Genomic DNA, 25,863 nt, shown 5'->3' on the forward strand with positions numbered 1-25,863 from the left:
ACCCCCCCAACCCAAACCACAAAACCTAAAACCCCCTAACCCCCACCCAATCCCCAAAACCAAAATCGCCCCACCCCCCAACCCCACCCCAAAACCTAAAACCCCCTGACCCCCCACCCACTCCCCAAAACCAAAAATGCCCCACCCCCCAACCCCACCCTAAAACCCCCTGACCCCCCACCAACTCCCCAAAACCAAAAACGCCCCACCCCCCAACCCCACCCCAAAACCTAAAACCCCCTGACCCCCCACCCCCTCCCCAAAGCCAAAAACGCACCAACCCCACCCCAAAACCTAAAACCCCCTGACCCCCCACCCACTCCCCAAAACCAAAAAGGCCCCACCCCCCCAACCCCACCCCAAAACCTAAAACCCCCTGACCCCCCACCCACTCCCCAAAACCAAAAACGCCCAACCCCCTCAACCCCACCCCAAAACCTAAAACCCCCTAACCCCCACCCACTCCCCAAAACCAAAAACACTCCAATCCCCCCGACCCCATCCCAAAACCTAAAACCCCCTGACCCCCCACCCACTCCCCAAAACCAAAAACGCCCCACCCCCCCAACCCCACCCTAAAACCTAAAACCCCCTGACCCCCAACCCACTCCCCAAAACCAAAAACGCCCAACCCCACCCCAAAACCTAAAACCCCCTGACCCCCCACCCCCTCCCCAAAACCTAAACCCACCACTTACCTTCGCCAACTCCCTTCTTTGTACCTTAACCACGCATGTTCGTTGTTCAGAACATACGTAGTTAAGGCACAAAAAAACAGAGTCGTGGTTAAAAAAAGCGTTGTTGCGCGTTCGTTAACCACGACTTTCGGAAAAAAAAAGTCGGAAAAAAGGATGTTTCCCGCTGTGCTGACTTGAAACAGGACTCACGTGCGTTGTGAGCAGTTGAAGGTTAGGTAGAGAGCACAAATCATGCCTGGAGGGTAAAGGTGGAATGTAGCAATTTTAAGCAATTCAGGTTGCAGTACTCTCACACGTATTGCAGCCATTTTAGAGGATTGGGGAACAGTATTATTTTAGTTGAGGAGGAGAAAACCATATTTGGGGATTATGACAACTGACAGATGACGGTTCTTTCTTCACTTTACAATTGTTCTAGGCATCGCATGAGAGAGAGAGAGCTCATTTTGTGGTAGTTTATTTATTGAAGTACTGGGGAACCAACAGATGATAAAGCTTTGGATGACAGGAGCTATATAGACAAGATGTTTCTGGATTTGGCAGAGAGATTAGATTAAAAAAATGATGATTGTATGGAGAAACACTTTATAAAGAGAGGGAAAGGTATAAGGATATGGAGGAAGATGATGAATATTAGTCAGTGGAGGGAGCATATTCAAAAGTAAGGGTCTAAGGTGTTGTTTGCCAAAAGAGATTGCAAAAGAGAAAGCCCATTGAAGTGCATAGAGATAAATATACAAAAGGTTCGGGCGTAAGGCTCCAGAAGGATGCTAATGCTATAAAGGCAAAGGGGAAGAATCATTATGTATTTGCTTGAGATGAAACATCAAGCTGTGGTGATGTTGAATTAAACTGTTCATCTGACTTAGATCAGGCGGAGTAAGAATGTGTTAAACCCAAAAAATGTAAGGTAGATCAGACTGGAATAGAATTTGAGGTAAATAATTTTGTAGAGCCACTAGGAGAAGAGATGTTTGATCCACTCTTGATCCAACATCCATTATTACCAAAATAGACGCCTGCTGAGCATGTAGCTCGTTATGTAACATACTGGATAAGGCTGGAGCTACCTAAGGAGAGGAGGTACAGACATGACTAAGATCAGAATGTCCAAGGCCTGCTTTTGAGTGAAAGGTGACATGTACCCCAGAATTGGACCCTAGGATGTTGACTTTTTTAACAAGTCTGGCTGTGACCCTACAAAAGGGTTGAATAACGAAATTATTTTTGGACATGTTGGGTCCATTGTCAAAGGTGTCTGATTTGTGAGAGGAGGCATATATTAAAATTACAGGAGTAGATGTAGTGGAGATGCGCCAAAGGATACAAAGAGCTATTTGTCCATTGGGAAATACAAATATGATAACAATAAGGAAATAACACATAGGGAATAGTGTCAGGGACATCCATGTGTGACTGTATGAGACAATGCTCTCCACTCTGTCCAACATCAGGGCATCTAAGGGAGAGGTCCTACCCTGTGTGTGGGGGACAGTGGAATCCCATGTTTGGACTCCCCAGAGCTGGTGGACTGGTAACCATCAAGTGAGTGATTCGGACCACGACAGTGATCATGTAAAGGCATGTAATTTGTCCTGCAGCTTAAGCAAATAGGTGTCTCAAAGGGTGGTAGCATCCCCCTCCCCCGATACATGTAAGTTGTGTGCCATAAGGTCAGCCTCAGGAGTGGGGGTGCAGGGAGTGGCCGATGGAGTGAGTCGCAGAACTTGGAGCTCTGAGGAACTGGCCCTCACCCAACCCATCCTGCTGTCGTAAAGCTGTTCATGGGGACCCCATACAGCGCGTAAGCACTGCAAGGCCCCCGGGAGGTGCAAAACCAAAGAAAAGAGGACCATTGTTTGGACAGGAAAAGCGGCTGGCGGACAGCCCAGGACTCCTAGTGGGCCTCCAAGATGGTGGCCCCCACGTCTCAGCAGCTCTCGAGGGAGACGGGGCTGATGGGGAGCATCAGCAGAGCTTGCGAACTGTACCAGGAAGCTGGGGGCCCCACTGCAGGTGGCAAGATAACGGGGGGCCCGAAGATTGGTGGGGTGAAGGTCTCACGCTAAGTGCGAATTAGCCCCCCCACACCTTAGCCAGAAAAGGACTGGAATGCTACGAGGGGGAGAGAAGTGAAAAGAAGGGGCACCTAGAGAGAGCAGAAGAGTGCCCCATTTCTCGCACACAGTGAATCCCTGAACCCCATAACTATGTGGAAAGCTAATAAAAAATTAGACGCTCTGGCAGAAGACCGGATGAGTGAACTCCAGGGGTCTGAACTGGAAACGTGGAAGGGGCACCCGCATTTAGAGAACAAGCATCCCACACTTCAAGATGTAATGCAGGCAATTGCGGTCTCTCTGGAAGCTTTGGAGCAGAAGATTAGACGCTATGATCACGGACCTGGGTCTTCCACGTGATGATCATAGATGCCTGGCAGAATGGGTGACCGTGACAGAAAGGGAACTATCGGAGACGACTCCGGTGGTAACCGTGGCCAGCAATAGACTAAACGACGTAGAACGGCGACTGAAAGTGCTGGAGGCTAGATCAGCAGATGCTGAAAATAGAGCCCACCACAATAACAGCTAAATAGTGGCCCTCCTGGAGAAGAAAGAGAAAAATGATCTGGTGAGCTAGCTCGAGCTAGTGCCAGAGGGGCTTTCCATGTGTTTTGCTTTTGAAAGAGCACATTGGTTGCCGGCCCGACGCCCCCTACAGTGGCCCCAACATGCAAAATAATGGCAAAACTACTACACTTTAGGGATCATGACCTTATGACAATCTGGTGACTGAAAACCATAAAGTGCAAATATTTCCTGACTTTTCTAAAGAACTACAATGACAACGGGCGGCCTTCAGCACAGTGAAAAAGAAGTTACAAGACCTGGGAGTGGGTGTATTCTATGCAGTTTCCAGCCCGACTCCGAGTGATCACCCGACAGGAATACAGTTCTTCCTCACTTCATAGGAGGCTTGGTCCTGGGCGGAATGCCAGCCTGGACCGGGCACTAGCGGGGAACAGCACGCTGGGAAGAGGAAAAGCTGTGCACAATCCTGGAGGAGGGGGAGATCCGTGGTTAGGGGATCCTGCACAGCATAAGAGGTGCAGCAAGAAAAACTGAAAGCGGTTAAAGAAGTGGCCTCTATCAGCGGGAAGACACCTGGAGAACGAGCACTGCCACCGCCAAGCACTAACACAAGCTCAGACTCGGACAATGACTCGAATATATCACTCCCCTCTAGTGAGGGTTTACCAGAGAAGACCCCCCCGCTCAGCTGATGATCAGATATTATGACATATTGACTATAAGAGTGATAAATGCCTGTAAGGAGGACGAGCATTCACCAGGCACTCACCTGGAGAGCTGGGCGCAGACTTTTCTAATGCCTTATACATGTCCCGAGATGGAGGGCTACAGGATGCTGCAAGCAAAATGATGACTGAAGCCAGGTGGGGCCTGGGTTTCTTGAGAGCCGACCACTGCCTGGATACCTTCCTGAAAAGTTTTATACTGAAATAGAACTGTTGCTTAATTTGACGTTTAGATGGGGGGCTGTTTCTTCCTGTCCTGGGGAAAGAGAGTTGGGTTCATTAATTACTCAGATTTAGTCGGGGAATGTTGGGATTTACCGCTGGTGTGGAAAAGGTCCGCAGTGCATGCTGGGTTAAGGTGGAGAGCTGCATAATCTCCTATGGAATTCTGGGGAGAACGTCCACTTACCGATCTAAATTATATACCCCTCATGGAGCACAGAAAAAGTTATGATAATCTCCCTTAATGTCAGGGGCATTATCTAAGCAATATAAGGTTTTCACATACTTACAGAGATGGGGAGTGGATATTGCATTCCTGCAAAAAACACACATGACTGCCAAAAAGGGCGTGGCCCCCCTTGCTGGACTCACCTGCGGGCAGGGCAGCAAAGGCACTGATGGAGTGGCAGGAACACTGGGGGCTCCGGATTAGCTGGTGTATACTCCCTCCCCTAGAAAGGGACTATTCCTTTTATTCAAAGATACATGAGCTGCATGTCCACTTAGATTTTTTCCTATGCTCCCCAGAAATTCACATCAAGGTAGCGAGTACCGATTACCTCGCTGGCACACTATCAGATCATAATCCAGTGCTGATTAGATTGTAGTGGGGGAAACCGCTTGCACCGATACCGAGCTGGCGGCTGAATCAGGAGATGCTGAAGGATCCCCCCCTTTCGGGAAAAGACATGACAGCAATTAGTGCATTATTTTGCCAAAAATTAGGGCTCGGCCTCTCGAGTAAAGTAGGAAACGTTCAAGGTGGTGATTAGAGGACATTGTATTTCGGAGACGGTTGGGGTTCGCTCCACCTTGCTAAAGGACATACGCTCTCTGGAGTCGGATAGACCAAGCCACCCAGAATTAGAGCAGTGGCTGCAGAGGTTAGGGATCAAGTGGTGGAGCTCACAGAGTGGCTCTGTACCTTCGATTTCAAGGCTTATATTGCCTGGCAACATAACAAAGGGGATCGGGCGGGAAAACTTTTGGCTTCGCTTGCGAACCCAGCGGGGAGGGGCTCCCTAATAGTGAAAATAAACTTGAGCTCCAGGACCCCTCTGGAAACTCAAAAAGAAATAAATGCCTACTTTGCTGCTTTTTATCGCACCCTATACCGTAGCAGATGCTTAGCTGACCCCATTCAACAAAATAGATTTTTGCAAGATATCACTGTTCCTCGCCTGAGCAGTGACGATGCAGAAGCACTGGGGGAAGGGAATAACTGTGCTTGAAGTACTGGGGGCCATCAAAAGAAGGGCCCGAGGCAAAGTTCAAGGATCGGATGGCCTACTGATCGAATTTTATAGTACTTATTCAACAGAGCTGGCTCTGAGACCCGTGAAGATGTTAACGAGGCATATAATCTAGGTGATCTGACACCCACTATTAGAGAGGCAGTGATCATCCCGTTACTTAAACCAGGGAAAGAGGCTTCAGACGTGGGAGCGTATCGGCTGCTTTCCATGCTGAATGTCGATTATAAGATCCTGAGTGGTACTTTAACCTCCCGACTTCTTCCCTTTATGCCCAAGTTAATTCACCCTGATTAATCAGGTTTTATTCCCAAATGCAACACGGCAGCTAACATCAGACATCTTATGGCTATACTAACTGATACCTCATATGACCAAACCACTGCTGCTATATTATCCATAGATATTGAAAAAGCATTCAATAACCTTGAGTGGGACTATCTCTACCAAGTCATGACCCATATGGGACTCGCACAGAGATTTGTGGCCTGGACGAAGCTCTTATATACTAGACCCACAGCCAGGGTGCAGATGAGGCAGACTATCTCAGAGGGCTTTGGGGCGGAGGGAGGTACATGGCAGGTTTGCGCACTATCTCCCTTGCTTTTTGCTATCTCCATGGAGCCCTTGGCGGTGTTAGCCAGGTCGGGAACTCACTTTGAGGGAATCACAGCAGGGGAAGACGTACAGAGTATCGCATTATATGCTGATGATCTATTACTATTTCTACAAGACACAGGGAGACATCTGCAGAGGACACAGTCCCTGTTAGACCACTTTGCAGAGGTTTCGGGACTTAAGGTGAATTGGTCCAAAACAAAATTGTTCCTTATTGAGGAAAATGAGATCCCGGATGACTTGCCCAGGGACTTGGAGGTGGAGTTCCATTGCTTACCATACCTGAGGGGTCAAAATATATTGAATTGCTTAGGATATGTTCGAGGATAATTACGGGCTAGGCCTTCTCAACCTGAAGACATCTATAGCCTTTTGCCAGAAGCTGCCCATTTCAGTGATGGGCAGAATTGCTCTCTTGAAAACATGGCACTACTGCGACTGCTGTACCTCTTCAGAACTCTTCTTCTGTCGGTGCCCCAATATTATTTTAAAGAACTAACCTCACGTAGTAAGGCATTTGTTTGGGACAGAGGGTGAAGGCAAGTGGCATATGCTATGCACCGGCATCCGGTACGGCAGGGAGGTCTGGCGGCTCCGGACTTTGAACTGTACTATTTGGCAGTGCATTGCAGTAGCTTGCCAGATGGATGACAAGTAGGCGGCAACAGGAAAGGCCCATAGATGGGTTTACACCTGCATATCAGGAGCTACTTGGATTGATCCTGAGAGCTGAGGCCCCTGCTGGATTGGGCCTGCAGGCCTTTAAGACCATGCAGAAATGCTGGAGAGCAGTCATGAAAAAATCAGATATTCAATTACATATTCCCCAGAACTCCCCCCTCGTTCTTGCCGCTACTGAGGAGGGGACGGTATTGGCATGGCCTGGGGGCACGGACTGCAGCAGGCGTAACTAAACTGGGTGACTTATTTCGCGATGGGGTCCTGACCCCTTCAAGATGTTCAGCACAGAATTTAATCTTCCGGGCGGTCAATTTTTGAACCACATGGCAGCACTGACAATCATACGCAGGCACTGGGGAATGGGAGATGCAGAACTGCTACTCACACATGCTGTTCTTATGTTCTACAGGCAAGCGGGACAGTGAAAGCGATTACTTGCCTATATCGACATTTACAAACGGAGACTCTCAGGCCCTTAGATGGAACCAAGTGAGAGACAGACTAGGCACCCCTATATCAGAAACCGATTGGGAGGGCTTTTTCGATAGAATGCCCAGAACCTCCAGAAATGCCAGACTTAGGCTCATCAATTTCTATATCTATAGAATTTCTATATCCTACACAGAGCATATTTCCATTGTCCTTTGTGCCATCTCTTTGATGTTTGCTTTCTCTTGTGCCTCATCGTGTCTCATGACCTGACACCTGTGACAGGAGTGTGTTTGGAATGACGATCTTTCCCCTTTGTTTGAATGTTCTTGACTCAGTATCACATTTTTCGAGATCAAAATTTAGAAAGCAATTACTGTTTATTCGCATGGGACAGTTGTGGATGTATCTTTGACACTATGCCCAAATGGCTTTCTTTAGGTGCGATTTCTATTAAAAAAACATGTCCAATTATTGTATTTTATTCTGTTCTGTTCTAAGAGGCTGTCTCCGAATCTACGGTTTCTTGTCATTAAATACAGCAGTGTTGCAGTCAATAACATCAGCATTTAAATATTTATTTGCACTAAGGCCAGAAACTTATGGCACTAGCAGTAGCTTTATTAACTACATTAAGAAAATATGCTAATTATCATAATAAGAAATGTAAGTGCGTGAATGCTGCTAATGGGTCATCGAGGAGTATCACATGGTTTAAAAGGTTTTAAATTGTATTAGTTTATGTTGCTCAGTTTTGTGAAAGTCCTTATTTTAATGTATGTTTCTGTGAAGGCCAATGTTTGAATAAAAGTTTTGATGAATCGAATTATGCAAACAGCTTTGTTCTCCATCACATCATGTAAATGAATTGACCTATGGGGTCTAAAAACCTAACTGACAGGCAGGATGGAAGATTTATGGTTAAAGGCACCTACCTGCATTTTTAGGAAGATGACTCTCCAATAGGTGCGCTTAAAGTTAGTGTTATTTTTGTGTTATAGTTCAAGCTAATGTTTCCTATATTTTGTTAAATAATGTGGTGTTTTTGGGATTATTGTAAAACAAATAGAATGTGCCATAATGATAATACACATTCCAGCATACTAATCACAACAACAGACTGATGCACCCAGGTTAACCAAAATTTGCCATAATGCGAATATCAATGTGACACGCAGATTGCTATAAATCTGAAGGAACAAGGGCCACTGACCACAAGTACATTTTATCTGGGCTGCATAATCTGAGAAAACGTGATTTCCTTTAACTGCCTTTAGCTCAGAGATTGCATTGTCACCAAAGCAGATGGGCCTCGCTCTGTGAGTTTCTTCATGAGGCATTCACCTGTACTTTATCTGTTTTAGTACCTTGGTAGCCACCACGTATATTACAATTCTACAGGTGTATAGCATCCTGTCTCTCAGGAGACCAAGACAATTAAATAAATGAATCCATCTCGTAGTCTGACGTTTTCGGTTGAAATAGCCTTTGAATGCAAAGAAAGCCTCAAAGGCAATTTTGCATTTGGTCTTCTGGCCACTCGGCTAGAAGGCATGATGGTCTAATAGCCACCAGAAGGTTCTTTAAGGTGTGCTTCATTTGAAAATATCTGCAAACGGTAGTTTAATTGGCAGTTCAAACACAAATTATATTTTCTGCATTGCCATCTAGCCATTCAGAAGGACGAAGGGCTTCTCACAAGCCAATAGATAGTTTAGGTTGTGCATAAACAGAATTATGTGCCATTGCAATATTTCCATATAGTACCAGGATTGTCACCAAAAGAGAAGTACAGCATGTCCTGTGACTCTGCCTTGTTTTTCTAATAAATACAAATAATGAACTGCCCTTTGGTCCACTGTATGTGTGCGCAGACACACAAACTACACACACACTTCGAATGCACTCACACACACACACACACACACACTTGAAATGGTTTGAGTTATTCAATACATTTAACATTTTACAAGTAGAGCAGTTAGGTGTCGTTCTTTGTATGCATTGAAAAAAGTCTAATAAAACATGCACTCACTCATACGTGCATGCAATATTCATGTGTGGTGTATGGTCATTAAGGGTTTCCAGTCCCTCCTTGCAGCATTTTGTTAAAATCTTATTCACTTGGGAATAACCTTTAGAAATACATATGAAATAAGAGAACCCCCAAACAATGGTTCATAATCTTTTTTTTTAATTTCAATTTTCATATTGTTATATTACATGCAAGAACTAATCAACCTCCTCTTCAGAAGAATTCATAATGGCCATTTGTTGTTCAGCAGCTTGAGGTGGGATCCTGCGCTTTACGAGTCTGTCTAAATTCCTGAAGTCGAACTGAGCCCTCATGAGGTTGAGCTCTATGCATGTTGCAAGGTCCATCACACGACCAGGTGAAGGCGGGGGCTCACACAATATAAACTGCAACAAGCCCAAACAAAGGTTCAATTTCCATTGCAAGTATTTACTGTTAAGTCATTTTTAAATCCAATCCCATTTTCATCCCTTACGTTACTTAATACCTGGAAAACATATACAAATCTCTGACACAAAAAGAGTTTAATTATTTTGTATATATGAGGAATTTCAATATTTTCTAAAATGGTCTATTTAAGGCATTTGGGGGCATATTTACAAGCCCTGTGAGCTGCCAGTGCTTCAGTTTTTGTGCAGACCAATATTTACAAGGCCACTCAAAGCCACTTTGCAGAGCTTTTCATGGCCTTGTAGATATAGTGTAAGGTAACGCAGCACAGGTTGCTGTGTTGCCTTACAATGCATCAGGGAGGCGTACCATGGGTGTTGCGGTGAGTGTTCCCACACAACACCCATGGGTTTTGACACATTCCCAAATTTACAAGATTCTGTAAACCTGGAAATGCCTCAAAACAGTACGCCTCCCCGGGCAAGCAAAACAAATAGAAATATCTTTATTTTTCCTCGCTGTTTCCTTTACACATATAGATAGACATATAGAAAGAGAAAAATCCCTCTTTGGATTGCTTTTGTGCAGGAAGGTGTCCCTTCCTGCACAAAAACAATCCGGCTTACAATGTAGAACCCTTACACCATGGTGCAAGGGTGCCTGCATTGGCGCTAGGCAGCAACTTGTGGGCCAGTGCAGGGGGAAAGGACAGAAATGTTCTGTATCTTGTAAATACAATGCATTTCTGCCCTTTCCCTGTGGCGCTGCGCAGCAAAGTCACTTACTGCGTTGCCTTGAGGCATAGGGATTGTAAATATGCACCTGGGTGTCTGATTCCAGAATGTATCATCACAACAAAATTCAGCAAAATGTGCCATTTGTAGTTCAAAAGGCTGATAATTTGACATTCAGTGGTTAACAGACATTTTCCAGTCGTAGATTTAGGGATGCAGTGTTGCCAGAGAAGGAGGCAGGGATGACCTTTGGAAAAGTACTGAATACCTACAACCCTGTAACTTCGTAGGCGTTCACAAAATGTCCTCGGTATATAAGGAAAGGAATTTCGTCCATCTTGCAGATAGATTTTAAACTGATTCATGTGATGATTGTAGGTTAAATGTCCACACCAGAATTTAAGTGCACTAACTAGGCACGTTTGTGAATTTCTAACATGCGGTATGTTTCTGAAATTGTAGGCATAAGTAAATGGCCCCAATATTCAATGTTTGATAATGATTACACCATTTGTTTTAGAACACATTAGGGCTTAAACCTGTTGCAAGACTTCAACAAAAGGATGCCTAAATCAAAACACCATTTGACCAGCTATTGGATTAGAACATAATTTGGAAGTTTGTATGTCATTTCATATTATGTTAGGGATACCTGTATAGCTCCAGCTACCATTAGAGTGTCACTGTAGTGCTCTCTTAATTTGGTATCCATTTTCATTAAATTCTGGCTCCACCATATTTCAATTTTGTGTGCTTTTAGTAGTATTTGGTGGTACAGGGTTAGTAGAAATAAATTTGCTTGGTCTACATAATGACCTTTGCTGTTGCTATGCGATTTTTTGTCTTATAGGCCTTTGCTTTTGGGTTGTTTTTGGATCAGTAGTTCAATGCTTTGCAAATATGGAGGAGTTTCTACAAATACCTGTTGCAATGCAGGCAATGTGGAATTTGAAGGATGGGAAAAAGATTAATTATCCAGTAAAGACAGACTGTTAGCACGTAGGATATTTCCTATTAAATATGAGATCCTCTCTTTTCATGGCTACAATATGATTTTATTGACTCTTTATATCCAAATCTAGTCGTAAACGGACTAAGTGGTTTGAGTTACTTGGACATCCAACTTGAATTTTCCTGACATGTCTAAATAATATTAGAGGTAATATAAGGGTCTCATGGGTATTTCTTTCCTAGTTGCTGTGCTCATGGTTGGAGTTGTATTGAATATAATCAAATAAGAGGGGGGACAGCGAGATGACATGGCCCAGTGTACACTCTCCCTAACAGTTATATTGAAAAAATAAAGTACACTGTTCCAAAAGAAAAGCACAAGTCTCCTAGGCACTTTTAAATTTAGAAGCAAAAGCCCTCACACATCCGCTCGATGTCATGCTTCATCATTGGGCTTGCTCCACGTCAGACCGGCGCTGCGATGTCTGACGGGCCCCTCGAAGGGGCACTTTGCCGGAGATCTTTTGTAGTGATCTGTGCCATGATCTGTGCCGTAGTATGGAGTGAATAGGAATACATTTAGACCTACAGGTAAGGAAGAAAAAGAAAAAAGCTGGAGAGAAAAAGATTAAAATTGGCTCGGCAACCCACTTGAGAAACAAATTTTAGTAAGCGAGAATGGGAGCCGGTCAAGATTAAAAAACAGTGCAGAGTGAAAGGGAAGTGATGATCCCACACTCTACCAAAATAGTGGAGGAAGAGGTTTTTTTTTACCACTAAAAGAAGTCAACATGTTTCGTGCCTACAAAAGTCCTAGCGGATCACTTGCCGCTTCATCAGGACTATGTACAGTAACCCTCTCCTAAGCTTAAAGTGAAAACTACACTGAGTATATCTATGTTGAATACGTGGAAGAACAAAACCATGAGTAAACTTACTCATATCAGTTATATATCTAGTAGGAAAAAACTGAGAGAGACCGTCCTTAGGTAGGGACAGGGCTCTTTGGGAAAGAGCGAGCCTATAGGCTGGCGTTGTTTATTTGAACAAGGCAGTCTGTGGCCGGAAACCTACCCAGGGGCTGCGTTCCCGAGTTGTATACAGTGCTCAGTTTGTAAAAAAAAAAAAAGACCGTCCCCAATTTTTTGTCAGGACTTGACAACGTGGGGACCTTCTAGATTTTAATTATACAGTGGCAAGACATTCTTATCAATTTCTTTAAAGCATGACCACTATGACAAGGCCAATTTAAATGTCTTCTACTTTTATTTCTGTTTGCCTGCAAACTCTTTTATCTCTTTCTGGTAGAGAGTGTGAAGTTTCAGACACATGCAGAAGTGTTAGCATCATGTCTGCTTCCTATCTAGGCTGAAATATTTTGTTGTTTTTGTTATGGTTGCTGCCATGTTAATATGGATGCTTACAGCGGTGATTAAAATGTCAACATGTGAATAGAGGTGACTTATTCATCGCCATTCTTGATTTTTCTTATTGGGACTTTGCCAAATTTATAAACATCAGATAAAAATTGCTAATCAGGTACTACAAAAACCTTTGTCTTTGACCATAGTTTGGAGAGGCTTTGCGATTCAACTATCAGGCCACTGCAACGTCATTGTGCTGCAAACCAGCCCCATTCGGGTGTTGCTTCGGGGCCCTGAGGGACGAAGACAAGAGGCCTTCATCCCACATTTGCTTATCACTCCCAGGCAAGAACTGTGACAGAGAACAGCTAAACAGCTATTTCTTGCTGACAAAGGTATGCTGTGCAATCCAGTTTAAGAAACTCGAATTACAGGATCGCTATTTTCTGCTTCTGATACATTTTAGCAAAGTGCTTAGGACTACAGATAGGGTGTTAGGATTCCAGGATTATACTCCCCATTTTAGGACTGTTCATATTGTATTCGCCGACCATGTCATGCATTGTTGCGTTTATTTTTGCATTCTGTGTGGTTACTCTTTATGTTTTATGCACTAGACGTGGGTTTAGAAATAAACATTTTAAAGTTTTACCCAGTGTTGTTTAGTGCTATTTTGAGTGTGCTTTCATTTATGAAAGAGGATTTGGAGTGCTGTTGTGTCTCTGAACTCATCTAGAGAGAGTAATCATGACCACAAAACACCACCCACACAGGATTGCTTATTGGGTTGGGTATGGGTCACTGTCCAACTAGATTTCTAATTTATGTTGGTGCATTGAACATAGGGGCACATGTACGTACCATTTTTCCTGTTGCAAACAGCCCGATTCGCAGAATCGGACCGTTTGCGACAGGAAAAAAAACATTTTGGTATGTACAGACCCTATTTTGTGATTCTGTAATCAATTTACCGAATCGCAAAATAGGTTTTCGAGTTGCAATTAGGAAGGGGAGTTCTGTTCCTAATTAAGAGTCGCAGCGCGATGTAGCATTGTTTTGTGACAGTGAATGCGGTCACAAAACAATCGCAGTTAGCACCAGTTTCAAACTGGTGCTAACCCATTCACAAAGGGAAGGGGTCCCCAGTTTTCTTTTAAGGAAAACCGGCTTCATTAAAAAAAAAAACTGCTTTATTTAAAAGCAGTCACAGACATGGTGGTCTGCTGTCTCCAGCAGGCCACCATCCCTGTGAGGGCAGCCATTCCCAATGGGGTCACAAATTGTGACTTACCTCATGAATATTCATGAGTTAGGTCATTTGCGACCCTAATGCGAATTGCAAACAGTGTAAAGTAAATTTTTGTGCATAAGGTTTTGCGGCTCGCAATTTGCGACTCGCAAACGAGTCCCAAATTGTGAGTCGCAAAACTCGGGGTCGTACATCTGGCCCTAAATCCTTACCCCATGAGGTTAGAAATCTGATCCTAGGGTCTCTGATAGAACGCTGCACAGATTGAAGGAAATGTAGAAATGTTAAAATATCAGTGATCGATTGAGTCCTAATAACCAACATGATTGGAGAGACATGGAAAGCATTCTGATACCTTTAGAATCAAGATATATTATTCACTCCGATCCTAAGAAAACTAATGGACTTTCAATGAATGAAGGGTTGCATGTGCATTTAGGAGTGTAGTTCTGATGTGAATCAAATATACTTTTACTTTCTCTCGCTGCCATTTAAGTTATTTTATTTTGGACTGAAAGTATTGTTTTTTGAATTTATATACCGACAGATACAGTTGAACCAAGATATATATTAGATATCGCTTAATTCTAATTTTCCAGCCTGGCCACAGCACTTTAATGCTCAAAGACAGTCATAGGAGCAACAATGAATTAACATTACCGACAGAGGCTTCAAGGATCTTGGACTGGCCAAATTAGAAAACATCCATTGGGACGGAATGAACTCAAAGGCTTATGTGAATATTTAATTGATATATGGATAATAAAATATTTTTTAGTGAACACAGTTGAACTTGTTATAACTATTGGGTCTTCAGTCCCCCAGAGAGTATAGCCCACTAGAGCATAATGAACTTTATTCCAATAACTATAATGGCAAAATACGTTTTTCAAATCTGAAATTATAAAACATGGCCTCCCTCTTCAAAAACCACCCACCCCATTTCTAACATAACTTTGCTGGCATGCCTTTTAATTTGTATATACAGTGCAGCAGTGCTTAATTTGTGCTTGTTGTTTCCGGTGCTGAGCACCAGCACTTATTTTTGAGGGCTGGGGCTTATTCTTCCGCCTCAAGCATTTGCTGCGAGCAAAAGACACATATGGGACAGACAGAGGGAGGGAAAAATTAAAAAGCGTCACAAAGGGAGAAAGTAGAAAGCTGCAAGAGTGAGCTGAAGGGGCAGGGATTGGATTTATATGGATTGAAGAGGCCTGAAATGGCTTCAGGATTACGCCGCCTTAGTATTCTGTGTTCAAACACTTAATTGCTGCAGCAGTGTATTTAAGAGGAGGGCTTTGGGCACCGGCACCTTTTTATTTACAAATTAAGCACTGAGTGCAGGTATATGTATGTAATGCTCACATGATTTTCTCACTTGGTATAGGGCATATCATGCTGAAAATCAAAATGCTAGCTTGTCGGAGAATAGACAGTAGCGGCTTAAATGTGTTGATATGTTTGCTGAATGGTGGAATAAATTAACTCACATATTTCAGTTCAAAAGTGTGAGTGCGTTCATCAATATGTATGAAGAGCAGTCTGCATGAAATTTCAGCAGAATTAGCAGTTTCCTGGCTGTTCAGCACCATTCTGACTCCGGTGCCCATTGACATACTGCCCCGGTGCTGGATGAATATCTATCTATATCATATAGTTCTTGTATTGATGTGTCTACTTTCCATTGTAAAGGTATTTTTGTCCAAATTGGGGCTAGAGTGACCACCTCACACAAAACACTTCAGGGCATGTTGGTGCTACTCCTGCAGAGTACATCAATAGCGTAAACAAATTGCCAGGATGTGTTGTATTTTAAATAAAGTGCACACATGGTGGTGGTAGGGAGGCGCTAAGGGGCACAATAAAAGTGGCGCTGCACTCGGTCAGTGCCTCTTTTCTTAAATATGCCCCTTGGTCTATTCAGTTGGAGTTTCTTAAAAGAGACATTTCAGAATAGGTAGAGCGCAACTGCTATGCATGTAAATCTTCAAAAATCCTTTAGGATGCTTAGAAGCCACAATCAGAGGAGCGATGATCAGCTTTTTGAGCAAGAAGAATAAAGACTACAAAAGAAGATTACATGAAATTGAGAAGGAAATGGAAGAAATATAAGCTATACAAAAGAAAGGAAAGGAAGTTCTTTAAGAACTGAACTCTAACACATTCTTGAGCTCTAATGTGCATCTGATTGTCACTAATAATAAAGCACTCAAATTTAGTGAATATAATAAAGCGGATACCGTTTTCTACCCATTTGAAATATAATTAAAAAACAAGTTAGAATTTACACTATTAGATGCATCCTAGGTAATATTTGCACCTTTTCGGAGGAAACTAATACAGTGTTTGAAAAATACTATAATTATAATTCTCCATAACGTATGATGCATATTTAGAACATCTTAAAGATTTTCTGCTTCCTACCATTTCACCAGATAATACAGGTTCTCTTAATGAGCTAATGGAAATATCTGAAATACTCAAATCCATCCTTCTTTGAAGATAAGGGAAAGCACACTTTCCATAAGACCTTCACATAGTCTTTTAACATGCCTAGAAAAAAGTAATCCTAACCCTCCTAAATCACTCTACCACTAGGCAAACTCAAGAACAGTCACCAGTTCAGCTGCAAAGGAAAACATTCCAGTAATTCTAAAGGAATGGAAGGATCCTTTTGAAGAAATACAGACCTATTTCTCTCCTTAATGTATTTGGCATAATTTAGGCAAAAACTCCAGTAAATAGATTTGAACCAATCTTAGCCTCCCAAATTAACCAGACCTTTGGCTGCTGAACACTTCTATTTCAGTACCCACACTTCTCTTTGCTTTCCTCTCTCCCTCTTTTAAAAGCTACATTTAACAAATTAGTATATCCAAGCAAGCAGCAGGCCAGAAATACCCACACCTATCCTGTGTTCCTAAATGTTTTAACACATCAATTCCGTACTTATTTGTGTGCACCTGCTGCCAATATGCAATCCTTAGAAACTAGGACATAACATATAACCCAAATAAAGTATCACCAGACACAACTGAACTGACAAAGAATATCCAATCCAAATCAAATGAGCAGCTTCAGTTCATCAATTTATTTTCTTGTAACATTCCTTTAAAAGCTTGATACATTCACCACAAAGACAGCCAACATGTTTCGTCCAAATATGGACTTCTTCAAGGCTGTAATACAATCCATATCTACAACTCATAAATATGCTAACACAATTGTCCTTCAATACAATAAAAATATACATGTGAACACAAGGACTCCCTCATAACATTTAAACCCATTTCAAGGACATCGACAAAAACAATTTAAGCAACATTTTAAGCAAAAATAATTTTTAAGCAAAATAATGCACACAAAAAACAAAAAAATATACAATTAAAATAACCTCATCCAAACCCTCAGAGAAAATACACATACCACATTTAAAATTGTTAAATAACACCCCTCAATATACTGAAAACATAATAAATATTAAAAATAATATCACATAATATTTGCAGCTCATAATTAGTCTTAGGAGTAAGGTATGTGATGTTGACATAAGTACAGGTATAATAATATGGTGTTGTTACAATATGTGACAAAATTGGCTATATAGTGGGTGTTCCTCAAGACTAATTACAAGCTGCATAGTGATATTGTTTTTAATATTGATTATGTTTTTAGTGTATTGAGAGGTGTTATTTAACAATTTTAAATGTGGTATGTGTACTTTCTCTGGTGGGTGTGTGGAAGGGGTTTTTTAATTGCACATTTTCTTATTTTGTGTGTGCATTTGTTTCCTTAAAACATATTTTTGCTTAAATTGTTTGTAACTCTGTCTGTCCTTCAAATGGGTTTAAATGTTTAGGGGGGAGTCCTTGTGTTCAGATGAATATTTCTAGTGTTTTGAAGGACAATTATGTTGGGACTTTGGTAATATTTCTGTGTTGTTTATATGGATTGTGTTACACCCCTGAAGAAGTCTAATTTTGGACGAAATGCATTGGCTGTCTTCATGGTGAACGTATCAAGTTTTTAAAGGAATGTTACAGGAAAATAAATTGATGGACTGAAACTACTCATTTGAATTGGATTGGATATTTTTTGTCAGTTCAATTGTTTGTGGTGCACCTCTATTCGGGTTATATTCTACATTTTACTGAATGACTGATTAAAACCTGTTTTTCCTACTCAGTCAGATCTCAAATGTTTTATTTTTTGCCCATATCACTAACACAAAGATCTTCACTACTAATTGACATGAGTATATTATCTATTGCCACACAAATAGTCACATATAGTTCACGAATTCTTATGAGCGAGTCCTGTATTCTAAGGCTTACTTACTTTTCTATGCTTCAAAATCAATATACCGTCTTGAAATTAAAAAGAAAATGCATTTCTGTTGTTTTTGTAATAACGTTGATGCCAATGGACACATCTGTTCAAAACATTCCATAAAAGCATATGTTTGCTTTGTGTTATTCATGGCAAGTTTAATACAGATCCATTAAGCAAGTATAAAAAAACGTGGGGTCCCAAAAGTGAAATTTACCATTTTAATTACCATAAGATGTTTTGCTGCTTGATAAAGAAGTAAATGGCTGAATGGAACTGCACCAGACATTGCATGTAAGTAATACTTTTCTGAAACTCTGTTAAGTACTTTTTGATAAAGTAAGATCCAAACTGTGTTCCTATCTGGGCAGGAAGCTATCTTGACTGTTAAATCTGAAATCATCTACAGATTCACAAATCCAATCAAAAAATGAAAGTCCCTATTAGACGAAGGCAACTATTTCTCTCATTGTCGGTGGCCATGGTCTGTGTGGGTTCGGGAATCTGGGGTGCTAAGATTAGTTGGCTGTCACATAAAAATCAGTTCTGGCTGCCACTACTCAACACAGAGTGCCAAAGGTCTTAAGTGAGGGCAGGGTGACCCTACCCTGACCCCAAGCTCCTGTGTGGCAGCACCAAAAGGTATCTCCCCAGAACTAAATAAGTATTTCAACAAATTATAATAGTGTTTAGTAACCTGTGCCAGATTTCTGAATCCTAGATCCTTCCTGGGTCCCAGCAACTCTCCTGGGCCTCAAGGTTCTTAATTCCTCCACCTGATATGCAAATCCTGATATGAAAAAAAGAATTCAGTGCACTAGAGTTGTACTTGGCTAATGACCATACAAGGTGCTTGGCCAGATCCAGTGTCCGATCTCACATGGCCAAAGGCCGTGTGTGTCAGAGGTCCGCTTGTGGCGAGATGGGCAGAGGATCTGGCCTCAGTCACGTGAATCAAGGGTTAGCTACCCAGCAGCTAGATGGGCGAAGGGGCTGGCTGCAGGCTAGACTCTGTGGCCATCACTCACTGTGCACAGCCATAGGCCATGTGTGCAGCGAGGTGGACACGTGTGCTTGGTTTCCTGACCAGACCCTACTACCAATGTCCACTGCACTTGGCCAGATGTGCAAGTTCTAGGAGTTGGCTGCTTGCAGTAGGTTAGACAAAGAGCTTTGTAGTAAGCCAGGCCCTGTGCGCAGTCCCCACAGCACATGCTTGTGGGTGACTGGCCACCCATTGGGTGTTGGGTGTAGAGTGTGGCCACAGTCCAGGGTCTGCATCAGCTGCTGCTGTGCATGACCAAAGGCCTTACGTAGCAGAGGTTAGTCATCCACGGCGGGATGGGCACAGTGCTTGTCAGCAACCCAGGCCCTTTGGCCAACCTCCACTTTGAACTGCCATAAGCCCTGTGCGCAGGGAAGTTGTCCGCCTGAGGCAAGTTAGGCAAAAGTCTACATATGTATAAAGTATACTGTTCCAAAAAGGAGAGAAAAAGAAGGGGACACGGGGTAACCCTATTGATAGAAGCAAAATAATTTGACATGTTTTCCATTCTGTCGAAGAGAAATGTATGGCACCTCTTACACAAAAACAAGGACCCAGTGGCATATCTTTCTGCTGTGTGAGCCTTCCAGTTCATTTGAAATGGACTACCGCTGTTTGCATTGCCATTAAACAAAGTTAAGGAATTGCTATGGGCTATACCTTAATTATATTGTCCCACATTCAGTTGCAATTCTTTTACAAGAACCCAGCATACAACAAACAGAAGCCTGACACACTATGAGCAGATCATCCGTGAAGCGGAAAATAGCTCTGTTATTAGATGCATTATTTTGAACCCAGCAACAATGCGTACTATTTCAGACAAGAGTTGTGAAGAGATGGAAAATTATGATGTGATTTGTTGGACTTGGCCCTTTTCCACAGGGTAATCCTCAAACCTTTTGCCTTCGCCTTTCATTTTTGTGCTGATCTGTTTTTTCTGGACCTAGGACTATGTGCACTTTATACCTTCTAATTAGTGATAAATTGCTGGTGCTCTCTCCTCTAAACATAGTAACACTGGCTGCTACCCAATCGGCATATCTTATAAGTTGATTGTGTCACCTACTTAAGTAGCCCTATAAACAGGTCTCAGGTCTGCCATTGCAGGAACTGTGTGTACAGTTTTAAATGTTCAGCATTCCGTCTATCACTTGTTGTTTTTGCTTTGTCGCCCTAAGTGGGAAGGGTATGCCCAGACGTGGGTCCTGTGCTTCCCATGCCACTGGATTCAAGCTAGCCTGGCTGATGAGGGGTGAAACCCCGAAACCAGTCCCAGGATGCTTGTTTCCAGTCCAGGGAAGACCTGGCCTAGCAGTTCGGGCTGGACTGTTCCCATGGGGAACAGGGTCAAGACTGATTTGCATATGGCTAGGTCCAAACTGGAATGGCATGGGCAGCAAAAAAACAATGGATTTAGGCCCAGATCACTGTACGGGGGGTGAATGTTTGACAATGTTCAGCATTCCGTCCATCACTTGTTGTTTTTGCTTTGTCGCCCTAAGTGGGAAGGGTATGCCCAGACGTGGGTCTCGTGCTTCCCATGCCACTGGATTCAAGCTAGCCTGGCTGATGAGGGGTGAAACCCCGAAACCGGTCCCAGGATCCTTGTTTCCAGTCCAGGGAAGACCTGGCCTAGCAGTTCGGGCTGGACTGTTCCCATGGGTAACAGGGTCAAGACTGATTTGCATATGGCTGGGTCCAAACTGGAATGGCATGGGCAGCAAAAAAACGATGGATTTAGGCCCAGATCACTGTACTGGGGGTGAATGTTTGACAATGTTCAGCATTCCGTCTATCACTTGTTGTTTTTGCTTTACAGTTTTAAACTGTCATCCCAAAACGCCAAAATAATCCTTTTCACTATAAAGCTGGTATACCGAACAGGTGCACTAATCTCAGAACACACTACTTTGATGCCTGGAAGCTCACAACATGAAAAACTCAATTTCTCCCATTAATCAATGTTCATAATTCGTCATGTGTTACAACACTTCTTTTTATTGTTGAACAAGCAATGCATTATTCCAAATAATGACCAGTCTAAGGGGGTCATTACAACCCTGGCGGATGGTGTTAAAGCCGCGGTAGTACCGCAAACAGGCCGGCGGACAAAAAAAGGGAATTATGACCGTGGCAGAAACCGCCAACATAGACAGCCACTTTAACACTCCGACCGCCACGGCGGTACAGACAAGCAGCGCGGCGGTCACCGCCAACAGACAGGCGGAAGACAATGTACTGCCCACAGTATCACAACCCGCCAATGCGCCACCTTTTCCGGGGCGGATTCACTGTGGATAAAAACACGGCAGAAACAGACATTTCAAAGGGAAAACGCTCACCTCTACACACTCCACGAGGAAGGAGGCCACCATGGAGCCGGAACTACAAATACTCCCTGCTCTTGTCTTCCTGCTCCTCTACGAACACCAGCAACGTAGGCTCCAAAGACAACGGTGAGTACTGCACCTACGACATAAGGGAGGGGGGAGGCAAAAGTCACGGACACACACATGCAACACCCCCACCCCCACCCGACCTTCACCCACTACAACACACACACCAATGCATTTCCAAACAGCACAGTAACAACCCACAACCCCCCACCCCCGGATGAATGCAAAGACAAAAGGAAATCAGTTCAAACTTTGTAATGTATCAAAATACAGTAACCAATGATATACAGATATATATAAACAGTCTAAAAATCATACATCACGATTAGTACTGCAGGTATGCACATATCAATGTCCGTGGACCACTGGGCCCACAATGCATGGGCGAGGCCCACACTAGATACATGTCCACAAACGGAGAGAACACTGCAGGGACATCATATAGAAATACAACAGGCACCTCAGGGGGAAGGGAAGGGGGGGCACCTCAGCCGGATGACTGCACCACGCCAGATCCACGACGGGGCTCCATGCCCATTGATGTATCCTGGGGAGTGCAAAGCCACAGTCTCTCACGTCTCTCCAGTGGGTGGGTTGCCCACTGCTTTATCCTGGGGAGTGCAAAGCCACAGTCTCTCAAGTCTCTCCAGCGGGTGGTTTGCCCACTGCTTTATCCTGGGGAATGCAAAGCCACAGTCTCTCAAGTCTCTCCAGTGGGTGGGTTGCCCACTGTACCATCCTGGGGAGTGCAAAGCCACAGTCTCACAAGTCTTTTCAGTGGGTGGTTTGCCCACTGCTTTATCCTGGGGAGTGCAAAGCCACAGTCTCACAAGTCTTTTCAGTGGGTGGTTTGCCCACTGCTTTATCCTGGGTAGTGCAAAGCCACAGTCTCTCAAGTCTCTCCAGTGGGTGGTTTGCCCACTGCTTTATCCTGGGGAGTGCAAAGCCACAGTCTCTCAAGTCTCTCCAGTGGGTGGGTTGCCCACTGCTTTATCCTGGGGAGTGCAAAGCCACAGTCTCACAAGTCTTTTCAGTGGGTGGTTTGCCCACTGCTTTATCCTGGGGAGTGCAAAGCCACAGTCTCTCAAGTCTCTCCAGTGGGTGGTTTGCCCACTGCTTTATCCTGGGGAGTGCAAAGCCACAGTCTCTCAAGTCTCTTCAGTGGGTGGGTTGCCCACTGTACCATCCTTGGGAGTGCAAAGCCACAGTCTCACAAGTCTTTTCAGTGGGTGGTTTGCCCACTGCTTTATCCTGGGGAGTGCATAGCCACCGTCTCTCAAGTGGATAACAGACTCCACTGGTTCTGGAGGGGGACTGGTGCCCAGAATGCATCACGCTCCCCGTGACGGTCCCAGTTCCGTCACTGTCCCAGCTGCACATGGGCTAACGATGCTTGATTTGGCGGTCTTTGCCCTGTTCAGCGGTCTTCACCATGGCGGTCTTTGCCCTGTTCAGCGGTGCTTGCCTTTGCTGTCTCTGACCTGTTCAGCAGTCTTCACCATGGTGGTCTTTGCCCTATTCAGCGGTCTTTACCATGGCGGTCTTTGCCCTGTTCAGCGGTTCTTGCCTTTGCTGTCTCTGACCTGTTCAGCGGTGCATTGCCATGGTGGTCTTTGCCCTGTTTAGCGGTGCTTTGCCCTGTTCAGCGGTCTTCACCATGGCGGTCTTTGCCCTGTTCAGCGGTCTTCACCATGGCGGTCTTTGCCCTGTTCAGCAGTGCTTGACTTTGCTGTCTCTGACCTGTGCAGCGTGGGTGGCATGACGGTCCCTCAGTGCCCAGTGGGGCTGTGGCTGCCGGGGCCCTCCAGGGCACTGACGCTGGCGGTGGTCTCCGGACCAGTGACGATACTGCTGCCCTCCAGGGCACTGACTCTGGCGGTGGTCTCCGGACCAGTGACGATACTGCTGCCCTCCAGGGTACTGACTCTGGCGGTGGTCTCCGGACCAGTGATGATAGTGCTGGCAGTGGTGTCCCGGCCGGCGGGGAGGATGGTGGCCTTCTGCGCCGAGCTGCTCTTACCAGACCTTGGAGGCCTCTTCAGCCCCTTCACCACCTTGGGAGGAGTCACAGCTGACTCGGCACTCCCCCCGGGACCCTTGTGAGCTGTTTTGCGGGCAGGAGTCTTCACCCTCTCCCGTCGGGCACTTTCCAACTTAAGGTGCTTTACAGGGGGTGGACTGGAAGTGCTTTGGCTATGTGTCACACTGGCTGCCCTGGTGGCCGGTGCACTCCACAGACCTTTAACACGCACCACTGGTACCAGACTTTTTTGGCTGAGGTGCTACTACGGGACCTATGAATTGGAGGGGTGGGGGTGGTGGGAAAGAGGTCAACGTTGCTCAGGATGAGTCTCTGACGAACACTGGGATGGGTAACTGGAGGGGGTCTGGGAGTGGAGGAAGAGGAGGTGGTTGTAGGAGGTGTAACTTTAGGTGATTTGGGTGCAGGTGCATGTACTGGAGGCTGTTGTGAGGTGGATGGATGTTGGGTGTGTGGGTGCCCGCGTTTGTGTACTTTGGGAGGGGGCGTCACAGACACACTGGGAGTGGACACAGGGGACGTGTAAATGGTAGTGGGGGTGGTGAGTGCAGGTGAGCGGGGTGTGGTGCTGGGTGTTCTGGTGCGAGTCCTAGTGCCTGTAGATGTAGTGCATGCAGGTGAGAGTGTAGACGACACTGGGAGGGAGGAGGGAGACGACGAGGAGGAGGACACAGTGGAGGCAGTGGATGTTGCTGTGTCTGTATGTGGGAGATGCTTTTGTGAGTGCCTGTGGGATGTGTGGTGCCTATGTTTGCCAGAGCCACTTTTGTGTGTTGAGGTGTGTGCATGCTGGTCTGATGGTGTGCTTGGGATAGGCTGGGGTACAGGGATTGGGTCTGGGTGGAGGAAGTTGGAGGGGGGAGGCTAGACACAGGGACAATGGCTACCATCAGTGCTGAGGCCAGAGATTGCAGGGTTCGATGAAGGGCAGCCTGACCAGAACGAATGCCCTCCAGGAATGCATTACTGTGTTGCAACTCCCTTTCTACACCCTGGATGGCATTCACATTGGTAGACTGCCCAACAGTGAGTGACCTGAGGAGGTCAATGGCCTCCTCACTGAGGGCAGCAGGGGTGACTGGGGCAGGGCCTGAGGTGCCTGGGACGAAGGTGATGCCCACCCTCCTGGGTGAGCGGGCACGGAGTGAAGAAGTGGGGGGCACAGATGGTGCCGCCACCACAAGGGAGCTCCCATCAGAGGACAAGTCTGTGTCGATGGTTGCTGATCCGGTGACCGATGTGAAGCTCCCCTCGCCCTCCGTCCCACTGGTGTATTCGGAGTCCGTGGTTTGGCCCTCCATGGCCATGTGGGATGTAGCTCCCTCGTGCTCCGGTGCCACTGTACCTCCGCCTGATGATGCTGATGAACAAAAGAACAGGGAGAGCACAAAAAGGGGTGGGGAAACAGAAGAAAGACAGGTTGAGTGCATGGCTTACCGCTACCATTGGCGGACAATACAGACACAGCAGCCCCCTGCACTACGCCGTGCTCTTGGCCTCTACAGATGCAATGTCTGGGATATGGCCTACATGGCCATAAGTGTCATCTGTCCACATAGATGACACAGGGGCATGTATACCTGTACTTGGCACTCTACAGAGGTGGGGTGGGGGGCCACAGGGCCAGCCCTCCTCCCCCACTCAGACCCCTCCACTCAGCACTAAGTCCGCAGAATGAGAGTGTACTCACCCCCTTGTGTCTGCTGTGATGCCCTCAAGCGCCCATCCAACTCAGGGTAGGCCACCGCCAGGATCCGGAACATCAGGGGGGTCATGGTGCGACGGGCACCCCTCCCACGTTGGAAGTCCATCCCCAGCTGAGCCTCCGCTGTCTTCTTGCTCCAGCGGCGAATGTCCTCCCATCTTTTACGGCAGTGGGTGCCCCGTCTCTGATGGACCCCCAGGGTCCGGACGTCCTTGGCGATGGCACGCCAAATGTCCTTCTTCTGGTGGGCGCTGACCTACATGACATGTACAGGGGAAGAAGAGAAGTCATTACCAACTGCACCGTCAAAGTGACTGGCCCCCATCCCTACCCTTGCCATGTGGCACATGCATTCACAGTCCTTCATGGTCGCAGAACTCTGCCCCCTTCCTACTGACATCCAG

The 25,863-nt window shown here is 45.1% G+C and overlaps 1 long non-coding RNA gene across 1 annotated transcript in view; it reads left to right on the forward strand.

The window, feature by feature from the left end:
• Positions 1 to 14,679, forward strand: part of LOC138259381 (uncharacterized) — a 76,342-nt gene extending 61,663 nt beyond the window's left edge. Inside the window, exons 3-4 of the long non-coding RNA XR_011198714.1 lie at positions 12,898 to 13,086; positions 14,540 to 14,679. This is a non-coding gene — a long non-coding RNA (uncharacterized lncRNA). The remainder of the gene's footprint in view (positions 1 to 12,897; positions 13,087 to 14,539) is intronic.
• The last annotated feature ends 11,184 nt before the right edge of the window (positions 14,680 to 25,863 follow it).

This window comes from Pleurodeles waltl, chromosome 9 (assembly GCF_031143425.1).
Source record: "Pleurodeles waltl isolate 20211129_DDA chromosome 9, aPleWal1.hap1.20221129, whole genome shotgun sequence".
Taxonomy (NCBI): Eukaryota; Metazoa; Chordata; class Amphibia; order Caudata; family Salamandridae; genus Pleurodeles; species Pleurodeles waltl.